At 42.8% G+C, this 21,753-nt stretch overlaps 1 protein-coding gene across 1 annotated transcript in view; it reads right to left on the bottom strand.

Moving 5' to 3' along the window:
- sertad2b (SERTA domain containing 2b) overlaps positions 1–20,034 on the bottom strand; it is a 42,930-nt gene extending 22,896 nt beyond the window's left edge. Inside the window, exon 1 of the mRNA XM_004554607.3 lies at positions 19,855–20,034. The gene's annotated coding sequence lies outside the window, so the exon portion shown is untranslated. The remainder of the gene's footprint in view (positions 1–19,854) is intronic.
- Between the last annotated feature and the right edge of the window lie 1,719 nt (positions 20,035–21,753).

Here is a 21,753-nt window from a genome sequence, read left to right as displayed (position 1 = left end):
ACTGAGGAAGAATAAAGTAGTCGTGGTAAGCCAATCACATGACCACTTCAAGATGACAAAGCAACAAAGTGCCAGTTTTTAAATTGTGCTGATAGGCCACGTAAAACCAGAGTCATGATAAACAATATATATGCAGAGTTTTTGCTTATGAGCAACCAAAAAGCAGCCCGTTCGTGTTGGTGGAAAAATGCACCGTGTTGACCAATCAAAAATGATATGGCAACATGACATTTGGTTGTTTAGGAAGAGGGGAAAGTTTTAGGAGTGACGGTGAGAGAGAGAGAGAGAGAGACAGCAGAAAAAGAGAGAGAGCGAGTTTTGAGATGTGAGAGATTTGTGACGTTTAGCATGTTTTCTTGTGTAGTTAGTGTGCAGTGTTGTGGATAGTTTTGTGTTGTGTGTTAGAACAATGAGGCGACTGCTGTCTCCAGGTAGAAACAGGCGCAGTGATACACCTGCTGCTGTCAGACCTGCAGGTATCAGGCTGTGATGTTCTTCTTTACAGTGGACAGAAATTAATTTTTTGGAGCGGCAGAAATAATTTGTGTGGCGTCTTATTGAACAGCTGGTTGTTGTGTAAATAGTTTGAAATGGTTATTTAAAAAAAAAAGGTAAAAGGTATATGGCTGCAAATAACTTTGTTGTTTGCAAAACTTGTGCATAGGATTTTAAAATTGGCAACTGCATTTAAAGTTATGAAAGTTATGAAATATGATTCATTAAACATGTTTGTGGTTGTTACAGTAAAAAAATTAATTTTTTCTACTCTGATTTTATGTTTTCTGTCTGGTTTTAGATCAATTGTGTTAATACAGTGTGTCAAAATAAAAACATAACTGTAAATTCAGACACGTGAGGTTGTGCTGAAAAGAATGATGCCAAACAAGGCAAAGTAAATAGTTTTTAAAGGTGAAATGTGGAGGGAAAATCAAAAGTAGTCAGAAATGGCCAATTATACCCTGGACCCCAGAGGGTTAAACATTTTTTTTTTAAGTAACACAATAGTTACTTTTCAAGTAATTAATTACTTTTAGAATATTGTAACTCAGTTACTAACTCAGTTACATTTTTGAAGCAGTAACTATAATTAATTACTTTTTCAAAGTAACTTGCCCAACACTGCTAGCAAGCAGCTATTTTGATAGGGTCCAGTTAAGGAAATCCGAAGAAGTTGATTCGGTTCATCTGGACGTAGCGTTTCACTCCTGCTCCAAAATTCAACACGGCAGTGACCAAAACACAGGCAGCAGACAGATGCATCCATCTTTTATATACAGTATTTAGAGCAACAGAGACACCATCTAGAAGAAGTTACTCTTCACGTTATACTTTTACATTTGTTCTCGTTCAGCTGTGATTGGATAATTCAGGCTATTTCAACCGGATGGTTTCACATCCCGCCCATTAGTCATGCAGTGAGATCAAATCCGCACACCTCAGGCTGCTGTGAATGCAAACATCTGCTCATAACCGTCTGATTTCTTCCTTCTCTTCATATTGCCATTCTTAAAAGTCAAGTTAGTCATGTTCTATTACTGTATGCACTCTCTATACTGTATACCACGTTTTGGCTGGAAATTGGTATTTTTATTGGCAAATCAAGATAATCCTCCAGTTTTTATGAGCGTTGTGATGGAAGGGTCAACCAGACTATATTTAATATATTTCTTATCGTCATATTTCCATCACCAAAACAATCAAACGTTTCCTGCTAATAGGCATGTCTAATATATCTCTTACCTCTGTGCCATAAAGCTCTACTGTTATTCCAAAAATTGTAAAAATTAATTTTTATTACAATGGTTTATTACAGTAGACTTAAATTACTTAAATTAGACTCAATTACTGCTGTAAATATCTAACCAGCCTACAGCACGCAGTACTGTCAGCGTTAATCCACAGCAGAAAAAAGCCACATTGGTACAAACTGCAGTACCTCAGTTTCAGGAAACGATTTCTGCTTTTTTATTCCTTTTTCTTTAAAAATAAAAAATAAAAAATTCAGATCTTAAAATATTTTGAGGCTTTTTTTCAAAATTGCATTTCATTGAGAGGAGTAAGCTCGAGGTTGAGATCCAAGAGCAAGGTGACCATTTCTTGTAAAACAGACACATTTTTTTTTACTTTTTCAAAACACAAAATGCAAAGTATGATCTTTAAATAAAAGACATTTCCGAGTTGCCATTTTTCCCAAACAAAATAACACCGCTTTTTTATTTTCTGTCCAGTGACTGAAGAATTCCGAGCGACAGCTCTATAAATAGAAAAGTTAGGTCGCTCTGCACAAAACTTTTCATCTTGCAAAGAGAGGGCTTGTGACTTGACTTGAGCATGGGTGAGAGAGCCATACAGAAAAACAGAGACAAAGAGAAAGAAAGGGAGGGAGGGAGGTATGTTTATTCACGACTGCTGTAACGCCTCCAGTGTCAGGTGACTTACAGGAAAGAAGTTGTTGTTCTCTCTCCCTCTCTCTCTCGTTCTTGCTCTGTTTCTCTTTCATTTGGGAACTTTTCTCTGTTTTCCTTGTTTCATAACTTCTGACATGAATTGTTTTTCTCTCTCAAGTCCCTGACTTTACTGCCCATGTTCTATAACGGATTAACAAATCAGAGTACGAATGCCAAAAACAGGCAAGAGGCAGATTACCAAAATTATATATGATAATGGCCTTAAAGCGAAGTTGAAAGGAAAATAAAGCCATTATTTGAGGCTAAAACAACTATTTTAGATGTATCTTAGACCGTACTCAGTTATGTGTTTAATGAGGAGTTTCCCCAAACCTTTAATGTGTATGTGTGTGTGTATACCCATCCATAGCAAACCAGTGAGTGTGTGAGTGTCACACATTCCAACAGAAAAGCTTACCATTAGTAGTTAGGACACAGAAACCTCTGTCCACCAACTGAAAACACTGAATTCAGTCAGGGGTTAGCTCTAGCATGACTAGTCTGAACAAAGTTCTAAGTACAGAAAATAGCAGCTGATGTGAGAAATACTGAAAGTGATGGCAGTCATAGCAGTAAATGTGTTAGTCATAGTAAAAAGAGGTGGAGTAGTAATAGTAAAAACTTGAGTGTTATTGCTTTTACCAACTCACTGCAGTGTCATTTCATGTGTGAGTGAATTCCTCCCACATGCATATCTTTGACGCTTTGCCTCCAACAGTAAATTCTGCAGCATTTTCTTTCTTTCCTTTCCTTTTTTTTTTAATGCACTTCATGTCAAAGCAAACTGCACTGAAAACTCTGTGGGGGGATATTGTAGCTGAAAACAGGAAGGTCATTAATCTTCGAGAGAAAGCGAGCTGACACACAAGTCAGGGCACACAAGGAAGCAGCTTTAGAGACTAGCAGCTAGTAGCTATACGGCCTAGCTGGTTATCCATCTTTCTTTTTCTCCCGATTTTCTGCTACCAAGCAGCTTCATTTTATGCGCCCCTATTCCTTCCAGTCACGAGATCCACAGAGAGATATTCTTCCTCTCTGGTGTAGCTTTTGAAAAACCAGGATGCACTCGGAACAATGTACAAAAGTAACAAGCAAAACAACGGCGATAAATTTATCGCTTAACACCCACCAAATCGCCGGGGGACTTGCCTGGGGGTTAGGGTTTCGTTTTTGCCACATGCAAAAATGGGCACATTTTGACAAACCTTTCTGTTAAAACAGGGGTGAAACATAAGGCCTAGGGAGCCAGAATTGGTCCTGCAAAGACTCCAATCAGGCCCACTGGACAACTTTGGAAAATGAGAAGGAGGGCATCAATTTTGGACTTTTTAACTGTATGTTAACAAATTTTACACCTAGTTAACAAAGACCTCCCCCACAGCCATTCATATAACAGCAATGAAGTGATAGACAAACATTTAAATTACACAAAAAAATCATGTGTTTTCACTATATAAGTATACAACAAAAATGCTGTACTATAGAATAATATGTAAAACAGTAACAGTAAAGTATCGCATTTTATGTGGATCATCTATTTTATTTAACAAAAAAATTCTGCTTTGTGATTACAGGAAAGTCCTTGCAGTGAGCTGCATTTAGACATTTATTTCTTACAACTTAAGACCAGTGAGTCATGCTGACAGGTTTCTTTCAGTAACTACTTCAGCATTTCTGTATTGTGTAAAAAAAAAGTCTTTTTCCTACATTGAGATACCTCCAGGATTAAATGAGCAGTTAAACTTCTTTACACTGACAGAAAGAGGAGTTTCACTGGTCCGGCTCGGCTAAGATCAAAGTGGGCCGTATTTGATTCATGAGGTAAAATGAGCTCCCTCTGACATCTGTCTGTTAAAGGATTTTCCATTTGGGTGTTCCAAAGAGACAAAATTATTGGAGACAGATGGAGATTAGCCTAACCCTACCTCTAATCCTAGATGAGTTGCCGGTGACTCGTTCAGTGCTAAGACATTGGAAAAAAAAGAAATTTCTGCCTTACACTTGTTTGCCACTGTCATCCAGACAAGTGTCAGTTTACTTCCATGTCCGCCTGAACTCACATGAAAACTTTGAAGTGAAAGCTGAAGGACAAAAGTCACGTCCACAACATCAAGATGTTACCAGTTCAGTGTTCCTGGGTGTTCCTGGGTTATCGCATTAAATAACAGCCAGAAACTTAACAGAGTTCCTTCTACTAATATGAATGTGATGGACGGCCATGGTTATGAAAAACAAAAATCACACACTTTCACATCTCCTTAACAGAACCACCCCTCACACCGCTTTGATTAAAATGTGCTTCTTTGGTTTTCAGTTCACACGATACACTTCCATCAGCAAAAATGCCGTCATATTTAGATGTTATAACAAAGTCTTTCACTTCAATTCAATTCAATTTTATTTATAGAACACTAAGTCACAACAGCAGTCGCCTCAAGGCACCTTATATTGTAAGGTAGACCCTACAATAATACATTCAGAGAAAAAAAAACCCAACAATCATATGACCCCCTATGAACAAGCACTTTGGCGACAGTGGGAAGAAAAAACTCCCTTTTAACAGGATGAAACCTCCAGCAGAACCAAGCTCAGGGAGGGGCGGGGCCATCTGCTGCGACCGGTCGGGGTGAGAGAAGAAGAAGAAGACTTGTACACTTTTGTACACTTGTACAATACTGTCTTATTTTGTTTTTGGTCACACAGCACTGCAGTTGCAAGCCTGGTGAAAACCCTCACCGAGCCAACGGAAGCATCTTAAAATCACCGCTGTACACTCGTTTCCGTGACACCTGTGTGACACTGACAGAGAACAAAACAGAAAGTCACAGGGTGAGCTCGAGGTGTCAGAATATGAGTTTCATCTCTTACAACCAAGTGGACTGACGGCGTTTAGGGAGACAAAAGGTGGATTCTTGTACTGTTCACTCCGAACAGTGCTGCTTTCTGAAAGTCCAAATTTCCCAAATCTCTCCAGGGATCATTTATTAATCGGTTTACTGGAATAACCTGGCAATAGGAAAATGTTTGCTGTGTCGACAAGAAAAAAAGTGCATCAGAATTGTGGTTATAGTAATCCATCCTCAGTAATCTATTACTTCTTTCCGTACTGCTGCCCTCCTACACCAGACCAGACTGGCTGAGTCAGCTCCACTGCTCTATCACGATTCAGCCTGACACACTTTCCCTCCCTCCGTCTCTCCCCCCCAACTTTCCTTCATGAATCTCTTCATTCATCCTGAGCTGGTTCAAAACTTCCTCGCCTCTCCACTATTGCTGCGAGCCTCTTTCTGTTTCGCCTGATTGCGTTTGCTCCTTTTAAATCTCATGCAGAGATCCTGCGTCCACATACTCTACGGTTCTCTCCTCTTTTTCTTCCCCCCCAAACCTCACCATCTCTCTCCATCCCTCCCTCCCTGCTGGCTGCCTTCAGGGTAGCAGAAGGGAAGTGAATGGCTTCAGCCCTCCCAGCTGGTCCCATCACCCAGCAACCCAGAGCAAAACAAAAGAACACACACACAGAAACACACACACACACTTGCACACAAGCCTCCAAACAGACAGGCAGTGTACACACGCGCACGGGTTCACCGGCAGATGAGTCTGCATGTTCTTAGACACATGCAGACAGATATGCAGATGTATGCACACACCCACACACACCCACCTTTGCCCTCACAAACTCACATCTATAAACATAGCCAGCCAGCCAGCCAGCCGTCCCCTGCAGACTCCCACCCATCATCCTTTCGTCCAGTCCCCCACCCATCACCCATCGTCCCCTTCTCCCCTCCCCGGCACCTTCTCCAGACACCCAGTCCTTTGTCCACATTCTGCTCGGCACATACACACAAAAAAGACATATTTGGGGGAAAACAGATGAACATGTGTTGACCCCCCTGCTCCCCTCCCACAAAAAAGAAGTCGACACAAAGCACATTCACACACATGCATAAAAATTGCGTTTGAGCAACAAAACAGAGCTCAGTTGTTATCTCAAACTCTGTAAGTAGTCTTGTAGCAAATCACAGCTCCAGAAACCTGCATGATCATGATGTGTGTGTGTGCACTTTAAGCCAAACTGCCAGACATCCTCTGCAATATATCATAAGTGTGCAGGTCGGCGCATTCCAGCAGATATGTTGTGATTACGTCTCTGACTACTCTGTTTGTTTTTCCACTGCCTGATTCTTCTGCCTGGCCTTTCATAGTTTCACCGGATGACTTCTTACAAACCCCAGAGAAGAACTAGCAACTTAAATGCGCCTCTGTTAGAAATGAATATGATGCAAGCAGAATACAACTCAATGGGAAATCAGCTTTTATCATCAGTGAGATTTTTGTTGTCATGATCAAAGTTAACGACAAAGTCAGGGTCACTTAATATCTGATCGTGGCCATGTTAACCCACCAGGGGGCCCTGAGTAAAATGTTCTTTTCAGAGTTTTAATGTAAAAAAGTGTTTTATATGTGTAGTCGTCGTAAATATATGCACTAACCTACAAGGTTAGTGCATGTTTATAACTGTACTACAGCACACCATCTACAACTGTACTGATGCTGAGGTGGGATCACAGTTGAACTGTGTTTTACACACAAGCCAAAACTTAAGGTGAACAGATGAAGTGAACAACAATAATTACACAATAAAACTGGTCCAGGATACCCACGTGATGGCGTGTGAATAGTTGTTCCCTGTGCTGGATGTGGTAGAAAACAGGCACATATAAAGGACCTGAGTCACAAGAGCCGTGTCATCATGACCATCTGATCTGAGCAACTCTGAAGCCCAACTTGGTAAGCAGTAGTCACAATCCACCGACAGAACAAAACATAACATAATAATGACAGGGAGGGTTTTGCTACTTGAAGACTTTACCGTTTCCTTTGAGTTAAATGAAAAGCATTTCATGCATGATCTGCAAGTTTCATTCTGAATCTGCGTGCTATGTCAGCAGCATGGCGGTGCTCAGGTCAGCACTGTTGCCTCACGGCAAGAAGGCTGTTGGTGCAAACTCGCCTTGGTTCTCCCCTGATATAGCTGCGAGCTTTTAGGAAACACAAAGGACCGACATTCAAGCTGAAACATTTCCCTGACTATTTCGCATCTACACCGGGCGTGGAAGTAGATTAAGTACGGCTGGGAATTTTACCCAGGTGTTGATCCACCCTTTAGTGTGGATGGCTGTAAACTTGCACCTTCATAAAGCTGAGGACTAATGGTGTCAATGAATCATGTGACACTGATAATAATGGAAAGATGTTCCTGGCTCCTATACATTTTTGGTTGCTGAGCTGGTTAGCAGTTGACACAGAAAGCCCCTTGCTGTACTGACTTGTATCTGCAACAATAATTCGAAAGTACCGATAAACATTTAGTGAAGATGGGAAATTGTTCTGACCTTCAGGGTGACGCTTTACAAATCAATGCAAGCTCCATGGTCCATTAATGGAGATGTCTTGAACTTCATGCAACTGATAGGTGTCTAGGTCACAATGAAACCCATGCCCAGTATTTCAGGTGGACTCCATATATGGGCAGACTGTCAAAACAGGTAGTAGTCTTTCACAATGAGTCAGCAGTCAACACAACTCATTTACCGCCCTATGATCTGTATGAGCACACCCTAAAAAAACCCCAAGAGGAAAACTGGGGTGATGTGCGACATCAGATGTGATTCAGTCATTTACTTAATGAGGCTGAATGAAAAGAAACACATGCACACTCACTCAGCTGTCTGGTAACACCAAACCAGAAGCAGACACAGCATTGAGGACGTAGACGATAATATTTACATGAGATGGAGCTAAAAGTTGGATGTTGACCTTGAAAAGAAAGGTTTGACCAGATAAATCGGACTCAGACTATTTCATGGCATATGAAAGTTATTTTCAGAGCTTTGAGAGTTTCCTTGTCTTTCCCAGTGGATCTCGTTGTGCTTGCTTTTCATGACTCATCATCGCTCAATATGAATACGAATGAATATTGAATATGGAACTAGTAATTACAAATGTTTATATAAGAACTGAAAAAAAAATGTCCTCCATATTTTTCTACAAACCTCTACAAACCTTTAAAAAGGCTCAATCAGGACAGGATCTTATCGTATATCCCATTTTTTTCCATTTTCTCTTTTGTCCAAAACATGAGCACACAAACACATTAGCTGCAGAAAGCCAAAGCAGCTAATTATAGTGGACAGGTCTAGCAGGGGGACTAGAATAGAGCTGTTTGTGCAACAAAATAAAATCTGTCTTCATAAAATCAGGGGGAATGCAGTCAAAGCAATGACTGGAGGGGGGAAAAACACACACACGCACAAAGAACGGCCTGCTAAATATTTAGTTTAACTTTCTCCTTCACCATAGCAATTGTGAGCCAAACCAAACCTGTAAGAAAAATGCTTTGCTTCCAACCTTCTTCAGCCTAAACCGCTGAAACAAACAAACTACCACAGAAATGAAATGAAGTGAGATGTTTTGGAAGCACCACAACATGGAAAATCTGAGAATGTGAGCTGCTTCTTGAGGCATGGGAATGTTAAATAGGAAGGGAAACTGGGGAAAATGACTTGACTGAATAAAACCAAGACTAATCTGGTTCAATCCTGTCCGAGCACACTGTTCATGCACAGTTCTGGCAGCAACTCTATAGATAGATAGATGTAAGGAGGACTCTTCCATCTCTAGTACTGTACAGTTGGCTGGACAGCTCTGTTCACCCTGCACACAACAGAGCAAAAAATGTAAAAGAAAAAAGGGTGGAGGTGGGTTGCAAAGTGGCTTGCAGAAGGAAAGCAGGATAAAGCAGCTTAAAACAGCACCCCCTATATGCCAAATATAAGTGTTGCTGATTGTGACTGAGCTTGATTTCATGGCCTAGCTGAATTAACCACCAGTTTACCACCAGTCAGGCTCAATCCAGTCCACCGGAGACCAATCCAATCGGTTGGGGTTGGGCTAATCAGTGTGGTTTGACTCATCTTTAAAGTGTCCACTTCAGCCCAGTCCAAACCAGTATGTCCCAGTCTTGTCTACAACAGTCTTAATCAAATCCCTTTGTGGCAATCTGGCCCAGTAAACTGGCCCAGCACCAGTTCCAGCAGTAAACACGAGGAAACACAATACAAGCCAGAACAAACACCTGATCACACACAAACGCACACACACACAAACTGTCCTTATTCAGCAGAGGGATGTGTTTGCTTTCCTCCTCATTAATTATTGAAAAGAAAAATCCATCCAATAGCTACGAGTCATGAAAACCAGCTTCTGCCACACAGACACAAAAACACACACAAGCAAACCTAAAACACGATATGGCTGCGGCCCAAGCTGAATGTTGATATTAATTGCAGGCACAATTCCACAGTCAACACAGTTTAAAATCAGGTGATTATTGTGACCTGTCGTGATGCAGGTGTCCATTTAAAACCAACCACATGGTTAATTATCCAAACAGTAACGCAGTTTCAGTTTTACTATTAGCAGAGAAATATTGGACAGCTTAGAAAAGCAGGGAGAGCTCATGTGAAATTCTTTGCAGCAGATACCGTCCATCCACGCAGCCACTGATTGGTTTTATCACACTAAAGCACGTCTTACAGCGCTCCCAGATATTTTTAGACATCTAAATTGAGAGATGTGAGGCTAGGATGCTGCATGGGGTCGAACCGACAGGTGCGTACTCATGATCAGAAACAAAAACAACGGGATTTTAGTTATTGTAGTTCGGCCAACTTATCACGGTCAGCAGTTGGAGCTGCAGCAGTGGCTGTGACACACAACACACAGAGGCATTAAGCAACATAAAAAAGGATAACAAAATTTTTAAAAAGCTGGCTGAGAATCATCAAGTTTTGAAGTTTTCTTCAGTTTGTCAGTAACTTAGCGACAACCAGCTTTGTTTCTCCAGGAACAACTACCAGCTGGTGCCAAAAAATGTGAAAGGATAAAAAAAATAATACCAGTAACAAAAACAGATATGAGAAAAGCATTAAGTGGCCAACTAGCAGGTAAGGACCTTAATCCACTAAACAATGTGAGACATGCTGCAGAATAAGACCGCTTTCCTGCTTTTCACTTGTTTAAAGCGTTCGCCTGACCAGCTGCGTGAGTTTGCTACCCAAAGGATACGCTACTGGCTTCCACACGAGTTTTAAATTATGGCGTTACACACATCATCATTCAGTCAAATGCCCAAACAGTAATCTCTCCAAATGCTACTCTGCACCACTGACACAGATATCAGCCTCCTGAATGGCAGCCAAGCTGACACAGCACTGTATAACAAAGTATATAATCATTAGGCCGTAATCATACAGTGACTGGAAGCCAAATATCCCAGTATCAGGGCTGGCATGTTAATGCTCCCTAACTGATTCGACTCATTTGCCATGCTGATTTGTTGTCCAGTTCCAGCTCAAAGCTTTCTGCAACCCTGTGTTACTGATCGTCCTGTAGGCTAGTGAGAGGAGGCTACAGCCGGTTAACAATACAGAGTTTGTACGCACTTTTAAAGAGAGTGTATATACTTAGCATACCCTTGTAATATCTTATGTTTCAGGAGGCAACGTGCTTTTAATGTCTCAGCAAACACTTTGAGTGAACACATAACATCTCAGCACACACCTTTGCAGATGGAGACTGAATGATTAACGAAATGTTTAAAGTACGACTGAACAATGAACACAGTCCTGCTCAACAGACATATTCATCTGCCAGACTCTCACAAAAACACAAATAATATAAATTGTAATTTAACTTGTTTGAAGATAGGATTCAAAATCTTAAAAGGTGTGTTTTGATATCACACAACTGTGTAGGTTTCACATTTTGGTGGAAGAAGATATGTGAACCTATATACATTTGAATTAAGGTTCATATAATTATTTATCATGGCGCTGATTATCGTTTTAAAATACTCTTACCTGGAGCCAATAAAATTCAGCTTACATACATCAAGTTCCTTAAAGGTCAGCTCACTGATTCATTGGCCAAAAACTGACAAAAAGTCTTATACCTGCAAATTTCTTAAAGCACTTTTAAAAAGAAAATACAGCAGTCTTTCTTTAAAAGTAAATACCCAGAGAGTGAGCTGCCTGGGTGGAGGTGTCCGCCCTCTGAGACCTTCTTGTTGCTATAATGCATCGTCCTTCACTGGACCATCTTTGATTAATTTGATTCAAGCCCATCATGTTTTCTTCCTCTTCTTCTCATTTCCTAGTGTATACGTAAATGTCAACAATGCAGTACTTCTGTGTGCTCAACCCTAACAGCCACCATCGCATGATCATGGTCAGAAAGTCCAACGTGGGCACATGGAACTTATTTCTCTCATCATTGCTGTCATCATCGACACGTATCACACACTCACAGAAGAAGCGCCCCCAACCCCACTCCCCTCATGACTCCCCTCTATGGTCTCTGCAGTTTCCCCAGGAGAATAATGCAGCTGACACAGAGCCCAACACACTCAGTCTCACTCCACAGCCTACAAAGTCCAAGTCTGCTGCTAACAACTTGGTGCTACAACCCTCAGGCAGAGCCTTTGGACATAACTTACACCTATTCAATGTGGCTGATCTCTCTCGCTCTGACTTTGAACAGTTAGTCTTCGTTAAACAGCTGACTCCAGTCATTCCTATCGTGTTTTTCTTGCTATTAGCTTACTGGCCAGGTCATTGCAGTCCTCAATAACTTTCAGCTACAGCGAGTCTCTCGTACTGCAGATGAATCAACTTCAACTCCAGCATCATAACCTGCAACTTTATGGCTTTGGTTCTGTTCTTGAGCTCCACTGTGAGCAACAGCACTGCTCTAAGCAGAACCGGCAGCAGGTGGAGACCTGCTTTATGTTAACAACAATGACTACAGAGACCAGCTGCTGTCCAAAATGTTGGCTTTGTTGTCCATAAGAAACACACTTGGGAGACAGAATACTAATAATTTATCACTTGTCCCGAGTTCTTGGTTAATAAATTACTTCTATCTGAGAACCTCAAAGGTCCGCTGCTGTGGCTGTAGGAGAGTCTTGAAATCTATTATGATGTAACTGGAAATGGAACTGGCGATCTTAATCCTAGACCAACGGTCACCAACCTTTTTTGCGCCACGGACTGGTTTATGTCCGACAATATTTTCATGGACCAGCCTTTAAGGTGTCACGGATAAATGCAACAAAATAAAACCAGTACAAGTACCAAAAAAAGAAGATTTATTCATAACACACGGGAAAAGACCCAGAGAAACCGAGTTAATTATAAAACCGATTAAAAAATGATGCTAAAAACTGATTTAAAAAAACCCTGAAGACCATGAATTTCACACCCCAGCCTCAATTCTTGCTGCCCGGTACCAAACGACTCATGGACTGGTACCGGTCTGTGGCCCAGGGGTTGGGGACTGCTGCCCTAGACCATAACCTTCTAATCCAGTAAGAGTCACGGAGTGAGTCGTGCATTCAGGAAACAATGTGTGCTCAAAAGCGGGACCTGTTCGGATATTAGGTTATTTTTGCACTCTACTAGAGCAGCTCTGAAAAATAATAATTTACAATCTCGAGGAGAAAGCCCTTCAGTTCATCCCCCAGCTAAAATAATCAGTTTTTAGCTCCTCCTCCCTTTAAGCTCCCTTTATTCTGCCCAGCAAAAGATTTGAACAGGAAATGGGCGGAGCTGTGTGCCAGAGATCACCATATTAGGGATATCCCTTTTTTGTGACATCACACAGACCATAAGTTTAAAAAAGCTGTCTGAAATACAACATTTAGAGCAATCTCAAGTATGAGCTTCTGGCTAACAGGGATTACCTGCACTTACACTAACCTCATTATCTGAAACCTTAGGCATATCTAACATGAGCGGCCACAAACAGCACAATAGGTCCCCTTTAAAAAGAATATATTTATAGGACACTTGACTAAGGTGTTTACTGTACAACATTTTCTGATCATAATCTTTTCATTTCAGACGATCATCGCACCAAAAAAATTGTAGAACAGTAAACTAGTTCTGAAAAACATGCTGGTATTCATGCAGCATGATGAACCGAGTGTGTCAGAGTCGACCGCATTACGTTAGCATCGAGCAGCATTCTCGCTGTCTTACAGAGTAGGAGGAAGAGTGTGTGTGGGAGGGGGTATTCCAACTGAGTACATGATGTAACTCAGCGTAGTATACAGGTAGTGGAGCAATGAGTCAGTGTGCTAGGGGATGCAACATGATAACCTCCCAACGAGTCAACATCTGTGCAAGCGGCTCAGTTAGGAGCTCCTTATTTTCTCAATGGACACTGGAAATCTGCTCTTTACATCTGTCTGTCTTTCTCTGAATGCAGTTGTTGCTCCTGTTAAGAGGCCTGCTCTGCAAATGCTCCTTCTCTGACATCTGATCCCCTCAGTCGTGTGTGTGTGTGTGCGTGTACAGTATGTGTCTCCGATCTCTGCTTGTTGCGTCTTGTTTCCTGAGGATCTCTGAATCCAGCACAATGCTCCCTCAGTTATTAGATCCTAAGTGCATTGCGGTGCACGTCGTAAACATGCTGTAAGCGTAGCAGAAAACAACACCGACGCTGGTGTAATGCTGTAACACAACGTGCTTTTACCACGAGGTCTGTTCTGGGAGTTAAAATACCGCCTCGAGTTACAGTATTTTGTCTCACGACATTTCAACGCTAACTCTTGCACACAGACAAGCCCCAACGTTAAACCACCCCCTGATTTTTAAAATTCTCCTCCCATGCTGCTAAAACAGCTCTGACCCATCAGCACATGGACAAGAGACCAGTGGGCACGTTCTGTGGCGTCTAGCACACAGACGTTCCCTGGTGCCTGTGACATTGGCAGGAGTTAAAAACACAGGAATGGGGGGTGTTTTGAGGTTCAGGGAACATCTGCGGCTGTCCTGTTGGTGGATGGTGGATGGATGGTGGATTCAAACCCAGGGCCTTATTGCACCACCATGTTGCCCCTGCTCTGTTTGGCAAATATGAAATTATTCCACCACTGAAATTCTTGTCCGGTTTTCTTTCCTGAACATTTCCTGACTTTACAAGATCTCAAAAGATAAGAAAAAAAGGCATGCAGCATTCACACAATGAAGCCTTTATCGCAGCTTTACACATTCCCACACTACAAACTTGAAAAGCACATCCATGCCAATAAAAGCCTCTTAAACACATCAAAGTATCAAATATCTAAAATAAAATCTCCTACGATTGCCACTCTTTCTCCCTGTAATGTTGCACAGTTGATCTGTTGGTTTAAAAACATTAAAAATAAAGTTGTATCCGCGTCAACATGTGAGAAAGAAGGAAGGAATGAAACAAGAAAAAGTTGCTGTTTGTTTGAATAATGAAAAAGAGGTCAGTGCCTGAAGGGGCGGGGCGATGGTGAGCGCTCTGTTCAAAGTAAAAGCACTAAAAACAAAAATGCAGAGCTGCTACACAAACACACACACGACTGCTGACTGTGGCGATGGAATGAATGGTAAGGCAGCAAAATGCAAGTGTGTGTCTGTGTGTGAGTGTGCGTGTCTCCTGTTTGCACCTGCAAACCTGTAAGTGCAGTTTATGGACAGCAGTCAAACACTTACATCACACACAAGCGCTGCCACCATGAAACGCAGCAACAAAAGAGAGACGTTTTCATTACAGCTTGACAATCTGTGTCGAGTATGTTTATATCTGTGTGTATATAAAGGATGTTGAAGGTCCTAAAGCGTGCACTGGCCCTTTAAGATGATCTTCACTACATCTGCTGAAGGTCATTAAGCTTAACACCAGAAATATTATGGAACAGCTTGAGATTTGTTCTTAAGATTGAGACTTTCAAATTAGTAAATCACAGGAAAAGCACGGATGGGCATTTTCATCAGTGTCATGACCACATTATGACTTCCTTAAAAAAAACAGCAGCCACTGATTTGCCTTTTAGATATAGCTAATATCTGTTTGCATGAAGATTAGGCTTCTAATAGTCTCCAAATGTTTATATTGCTGCATAGCTACACCTCAAACAAAGACATTACAGGGACACTAAAGGACTGAGCTGCAGCTTCCCCCACTATTGAAAAACATGCTCGGTTAATACTATAATGACTGTGACAAAGCATTTACAGAGAACTATGTTAGCAGAGATATTTGCTATCTGCAGAGTTTGTCAGATTGATGGTTTTTATGCCTTTTGTGCAAAAGTACATCAGTCTAAATCAGGGGTGTCGAACTCCAGGCCTTGAGGGCCGGTGTCCTGCAGGTTTTAGATCTCACCCTGGGTCAACACACCTGAATCAAATGACTAGTTCATTACCAGGCCTCTGAGAACAAGACATGTTGAGGAGGTAGTTTAGCCATTTAAATCAGCTGTGTTGGATCAAGGACACATCTAAAACCTGCAGGTCACCGTCACGCGAGGCCTGGAGTTCGACACCTGTGGTCTAAATACTACAATACCCATGACCTCTAGGAGCCAGTGCTGTGGAGAGGGAGCCAATTACAGCTGCTTAATTTTATCGCATGAGATTAAAAAAAATTCAAACTGATTTTGATACACAGACTTAATTTCCTGACAGAATCTGAAGAACCCAGTTGTTCTTGTGGAAATGCAAATAAGGATTTAAGTTAACTTTCTTACCAGGAAGTTTTATTTGCACAACCTTACACTGTTGACTTTTTTTAATTAAAAAAAATTTATAAATACTTTGTAACACCATTGTTAATGGTTTGATGATTGAATCAGATGATTTTGATGGTAATCCAAGCTGTAGAGGCGCTCCAGCTATGAGTCACCTTACATTTTCTGTGGGAGAAATGAATGGGACTTTACTGCTGGATCAGGATTGCCCAAAATAGCAGCCACCACTTTGCAACTCTATAGCAACAGTGAGGCAGATCAAGATAAGCAAACTTTAAGTTCTATGGTAACACTGCAATGAAAAGCACTCTGTGAGTGCCTTCATTGATCCATTTCATTTGTAATTTTTGCAGTTAGAGCTTATAGTTAGCTTTCCAAGACAAGGAAATGATCTGTGGGTGCTGAAACTGATCATAGCCAATATTTGCTTGCTGAGACGTAGCTGATATGAGCGGGAGTCCAGGATGGCATTCAACAAATGGCAGTTTATGCCCACAACTGCAGGAACATGATCTGCCCCCCTGCCTGTTGTCTGACTGACCAGTGAGCTCCATCCACCCTCCAACCTGTTCAGGCTGAGTGAAACACGTTCCATATTACCAAGCTTAATACAGCATTTATGCACACAGACTTTTGGCATAAGGTCAAGGGTTCACAGGATAACCCTGCTTACTGTATAGGGGGAAAGTAGAGGGGATACCTGCTCCCTGTTAGAGCCAGCACAGTGCAGTGGAGCAACGCCAGTCTTGCTGAGGGATTATTGTGTGGTGATGCTATCATCACAACCACTCTCCCACTGTCTATTTATAGTTCACAGAGCTCTCCCTCCCTCTCTCTCTCTCTCTCTCTCTCTCAGTCTCTGTCACATTCTCCATACTGAATGCCAAATGCATTAAAAGCAGAAGGTCAGGAAAAACAGAACCACTAACCAGTACTTAGCGGTTTGAGCCTCAGAAACAAGTACAACACCTGTCCTCTGTCTTACACAGATTTGTACCCTGAGGTTTGCAGACTTCTTATGTTCACTTCTATGAGGCCAAGAATGCAACTTTCACCACTGGAGATTATGACACATTTGTAGGTCAAGATTTCTGCAGCTGGGAGCCAGTTTAGCTCACAGGGTGAGCAGGTGATGCTGCAAGGCTAAACGTAGCAGCCTGAGTCTGACTCCGACCTGTGGCCCTTTGCTGCTCGTTTTCCCAGGTCTCTGCCTCTTCCTGTCTACTCTTCTACTCTTGACATGAGGACAGTCAAAGAATCCTAAATTTGAAGTGTATGGAAGAATTACAGTTGACCAGATCTGACTAGTGATTATATCCTTTTCTGATCTAACCTGTTAACATACACCAGGTCATTAGTTACCCATGTTGTGTTGCAAGTAAGGGGTAGAATTTGTGTTTGGATACCATACAACCCCAAGAAAGAATTGTTTGCCTGCTTGGACAGCAGGAACATCTTTTAGTTTCTTAACATCCACAGAGTCACCGCTGACCTGTTTAGGGTTAGAGGTAGGTTCACACCTTCCTCTTTAAATGGAACTTTACCCCAGTAGAAATGCATATCATTTTTTATGTAGCATGTGGCTTAAAGGGAACCCTGACCCCATCCCTGAGTGGCTTGCTGGATATAAAGAGGCAAAGTTCATTTCCATAATGACTTAAAACACCTGAACAGATAAGTGTCCAGAGGACTTTCAAGGTAGCCGCTCAGTGGTGAGACTTGCTTCTGGAAGGGCTTTGCATCTGTTCAGTGTGGCTACTGAAACGTTTTTGGCCCAAAGCGACTCCAGATTTGATCATCAAGGGGGGTGGCTGTAGCTCAGGTGGCAGAGCAGGTCAGCTACTAATCAGAAAGTCGGTGGTTCGATCCCAGGCTGCCTCCTGGCTGCATGCCAAATATCCTTGGGCAAGATACTAACCCCATGTTTGCCTACTGGTGGTGGTCAGAGGGCCCGGTGGCGCCAGTGTCCGGCAGCCTCGCCTCTGTCAGTGCGCCCCAGGGCAGCTGTGGCTACAATGTAGCTTGCCATCGCCAGTGTGTGAATGGGTGTGTGAATGGGTGAATGACTGAATGTAGTGTGAAGCGCTTTGGGGTCCTTAGGGACTAGAAAAGCGCTATACAAATGCAGGCCATTTACCATCAAGGTAGCTTTTAGCAACATGGTGTTATCTTTACTGTGACGGTCAGGTTCATGATTATACTAGATCAGGTATTTCTGCTTTTTAGTGTACTGCAGGATTGTAAGTACAGCAGAGTCTTGAAAGTAGGGAAAGCGACAGCTCATGCTGGACGGTTTGCTGATTTTGCCTGCCAGACGGGCCACAGTGTCTGAGACCCAGGCTGGGAACACTGAAGAACCACAGCACCTTAATCTGGATTAGCTGCTGAGTTAGAGGCCTGGATGCTTGTGTAATCCCTTTGCCAAAGTTCCACCAGCCAGCCCCGCATTGGCCATTTGACGGCAGGAGTGTTCATTCAGGCCGGTCAGCCCGGGCTGCACTCAGATATGAAGGTCTATGCTCCTAGTGAGCAATGATGATTTAAAAAACCCAATAAACACGATCCTAAACACGCGTTTCTTCCTTCGGTTTGACATCGACGGCACATAAATTATAAGTACATGTGTGTATGAAGTCCAGGCACGAGGGAATACTGTGCCGCACTGGAGCAGCGCAGCAGCGCAGCGCGATCTGCCTGTCAGTCAGTCAGTGCTGGTGTGTGAGAGCTTAAAGACAACTCGGTTATATAATGAAGGCAGTAGCAGAACAGCAAATGAGCGCTGATTCTGTGTGAGCATCAACTGAGAACACCGCGGTGAGTTCCTCCAACTCCAGAAGAATCAGATCTCCCTGAAAGCCCTTTAAAACTATACCCCCCCCCCCCCCCCCCAAAAAAAAGTTCCTGTGCTCCCTTCATGATTAAGAACTTGAAGTGACGAAGTGACGCCTTTTAATTATGGTAAATGGTAAATGGCCTGTATTTATATAGCGCTTTACTAGTCCCTAAGGACCCCAAAGCGCTTTACATATCCAGTCACCCACCCATTCACACACACATTCACACACTGGTGATGGCAAGCTACATTGTAGCCACAGCCACCCTGGGGCGCACTGACAGAGGCGAGGCTGCCGGACACTGGCGCCACCGGGCCCTCTGACCACCACCAGTAGGCAACGGGTGAAGTGTCTTGCCCAAGGACACAACGACTGAGACTGTCCAAGCCGGGGCTCGAACCGGCAACTTTCCGATTACAAGGTGAACTCCCAACTCTTAAGCCACGATCGCCCGTTAAACTTTTTAAACACGCAAAAATTACAATGAGCGATGTTTCATTTGTCAAACATAGGCCGATTTCAAGAGCATCGTCATTTCACACGTAAAACACATCTGCGCGCTTGACCTGTTATGCATTATCGTTCAGCAGCATGTTCGCTCCATAAATCGCTATTTTTCCAGTGAAGTTTGGCGCTGAACTGTCTACGCGCGTTATGATCGTGCGTAACGGGAATTCCACGCTGCGCTTTTCCACTTCTGACAGCCTCTGCTGATGTACACAGGCAACGTACTTGCTCCTTCTTTGAACCAGTTTATGATGGGTTATTGTTTTTTTTCTTACAATGCTGAAAGCTACTTGTGGAGATGTTTAAGGTGTTAACGATAAGAAGACTCATAGAGATGGAAACATAAACACAAAAATACATCACTTACGATCACAACCAAGAGGAGCCCCAGACAGCGAGTGTCTGTACAAGAGTTCATGATGCAGTTTCAGACACTCACCCTGTATGGCAGATCCGTCCAGCACGGTGCTGAAGTAGAAAAATGGATTTGAAAAAATGGACTCTGAAGCTTCTGTGATGGGAGAAAGGTCACACGGCCAATGCCGGGATGTCTAATTTCTGTTCTACCTAAAATCTGGTGGACTACGTACGGGCTCAGTCCAACGTCTCCAATGTCACACAGACCGCCGCCAATGCGAAGTCTTGTAATATCAGCCAGCCTCGTGCTGCATTCAAGTGTCATGGGACAAATAATATTCTTTGAATTCTGCTCCTGAACGAAAAGAAATCACTCAGTGTGGAGGTTCAGTTGCCTACGAAAGCCTATTAAACATATTATACATGTGGTTCATAACACGGAGATGTGTTTTGTAAAATTCGCCATGTTTCAGTCTGACTTTGAGTCTGTTTATCAGTCGTTTGTTCCTGAAGTCCGTGAATGCGTCACACTTCGCTCTGTGACAGACATGTCGTGCAGTGACTCAGAGCTGAGTCACTGTTTCGTGTCCCGCCCACACAGCGGTGGCGGCCAATCGCGCCTGTGCGGAAGCGGGTACGGCGGCGAGGAGTCACGCAGCCCTCAACAGTAACTCAGTGTGCAGTTTAAAGGGACGCCAGCCCCGTACACACACCCACCCTCACTCCAAGCTCCCGCTCCGTCCACGGAAATCGTTCCCATTGACCATTAAAGGCAGGTGGGTGGGAGCGCAGGGGACACATTCACATAAATATAAAGAAACATGAAGGATGATTTCTGAGTCAGTGAATTCAGACCAAAGACTGACTTGCATTGGCCACAGTCTGTGAAATCTATGGATGACATGTATCCCCCCAGTTTGGGGGGGGGAAACAGATCTTGTTGGTCCAGATGAAACTTAATGCTTAATGCTTAACGTGCCCTGTGGAGCACCTTTTTCATTTTTTATTCCTAAATTCTGACCTGAGCAGGTAGCTCCTGTCCATTTATGCAGCTCTTGGTGGAAACCCTCTAAAAGAAAAGTGTCAGTGTGTAGAGAAGACTGTAAGCTAAGAACCAAACCCTCAGAATATAGTTGGATTTGAGCATTTAAATGGGGCTTTCACAGTTGACGGGTCGTGGTCAGTCTTCATTCTGCCTGGCTACAGGCTGGGGAAGGTGCAGGCGTCCTGCAGACTAGAGATGATACTTTGTGTGTCATAGGTAGGAAGACATATCACGGCCATCTGATGGTCGAGGTATAAAACCACTGTCACCTCTATTTCTTATATGAAATAGCTCTTTCACGCAGGAGCTACTTTGGAGAATGGACTTCATTTTTGCTGTCGTTACTGAGCTGCTTCTCCTAGAGTGTTGAAAGATATCCGTGGACATGCCTGATTGCACTCCACCCTGCTGGATCCCTTACGGGGCCTCATGCAGCTGGCTTTGGCTGGGAGATAATATCCTACTGTGTGCTGGCAGCATCACTGAGAGGTTAATCTTCCAAAACTGGAGTTTTACCCCATAAGATTGTTGTAATTCTCTTTTTCTTCCCATGTCCATCTCTTTTGTATGTACCTGATATTTCTGTCTGATGTCATAGAGTTTGTAGCGGCTCAGTTCTTCTGATGCTTGCCTGTTTCTGGGCTTCTTCCGCATAACAATCGGGGACTTTTACCTGACAGTCTTTGTCGTAACCCTGCAGAGGTCTTAGGGAGAAGCATTTAGTCCTGGGAGTTGTTCTGCATGGTGCACTTTGGTTGTGTGCCGAATGTTTTTGCTGGTCTGCAGCAGTTTGGGAGCTGTCAAGGATCTTCTGAAGCTACACTAATATATTTTTCTACAAGGACTTCTTCATCATTAACGCCCCTGTGTTAGCGCTCTCAGCACTGCTTAGTAAGGCTCTGAGGACAAGTATGAGTGGCCGACCATAGCAGGTAG

The sequence above is a fragment of the Maylandia zebra genome, linkage group LG13 (genome assembly GCF_041146795.1).
Source record: "Maylandia zebra isolate NMK-2024a linkage group LG13, Mzebra_GT3a, whole genome shotgun sequence".
NCBI classification, from domain to species: domain Eukaryota; kingdom Metazoa; phylum Chordata; class Actinopteri; order Cichliformes; family Cichlidae; genus Maylandia; species Maylandia zebra.
Note: the sequence above shows the minus strand (reverse complement) of the source record. Positions and strands in the feature narration are given on the sequence as shown.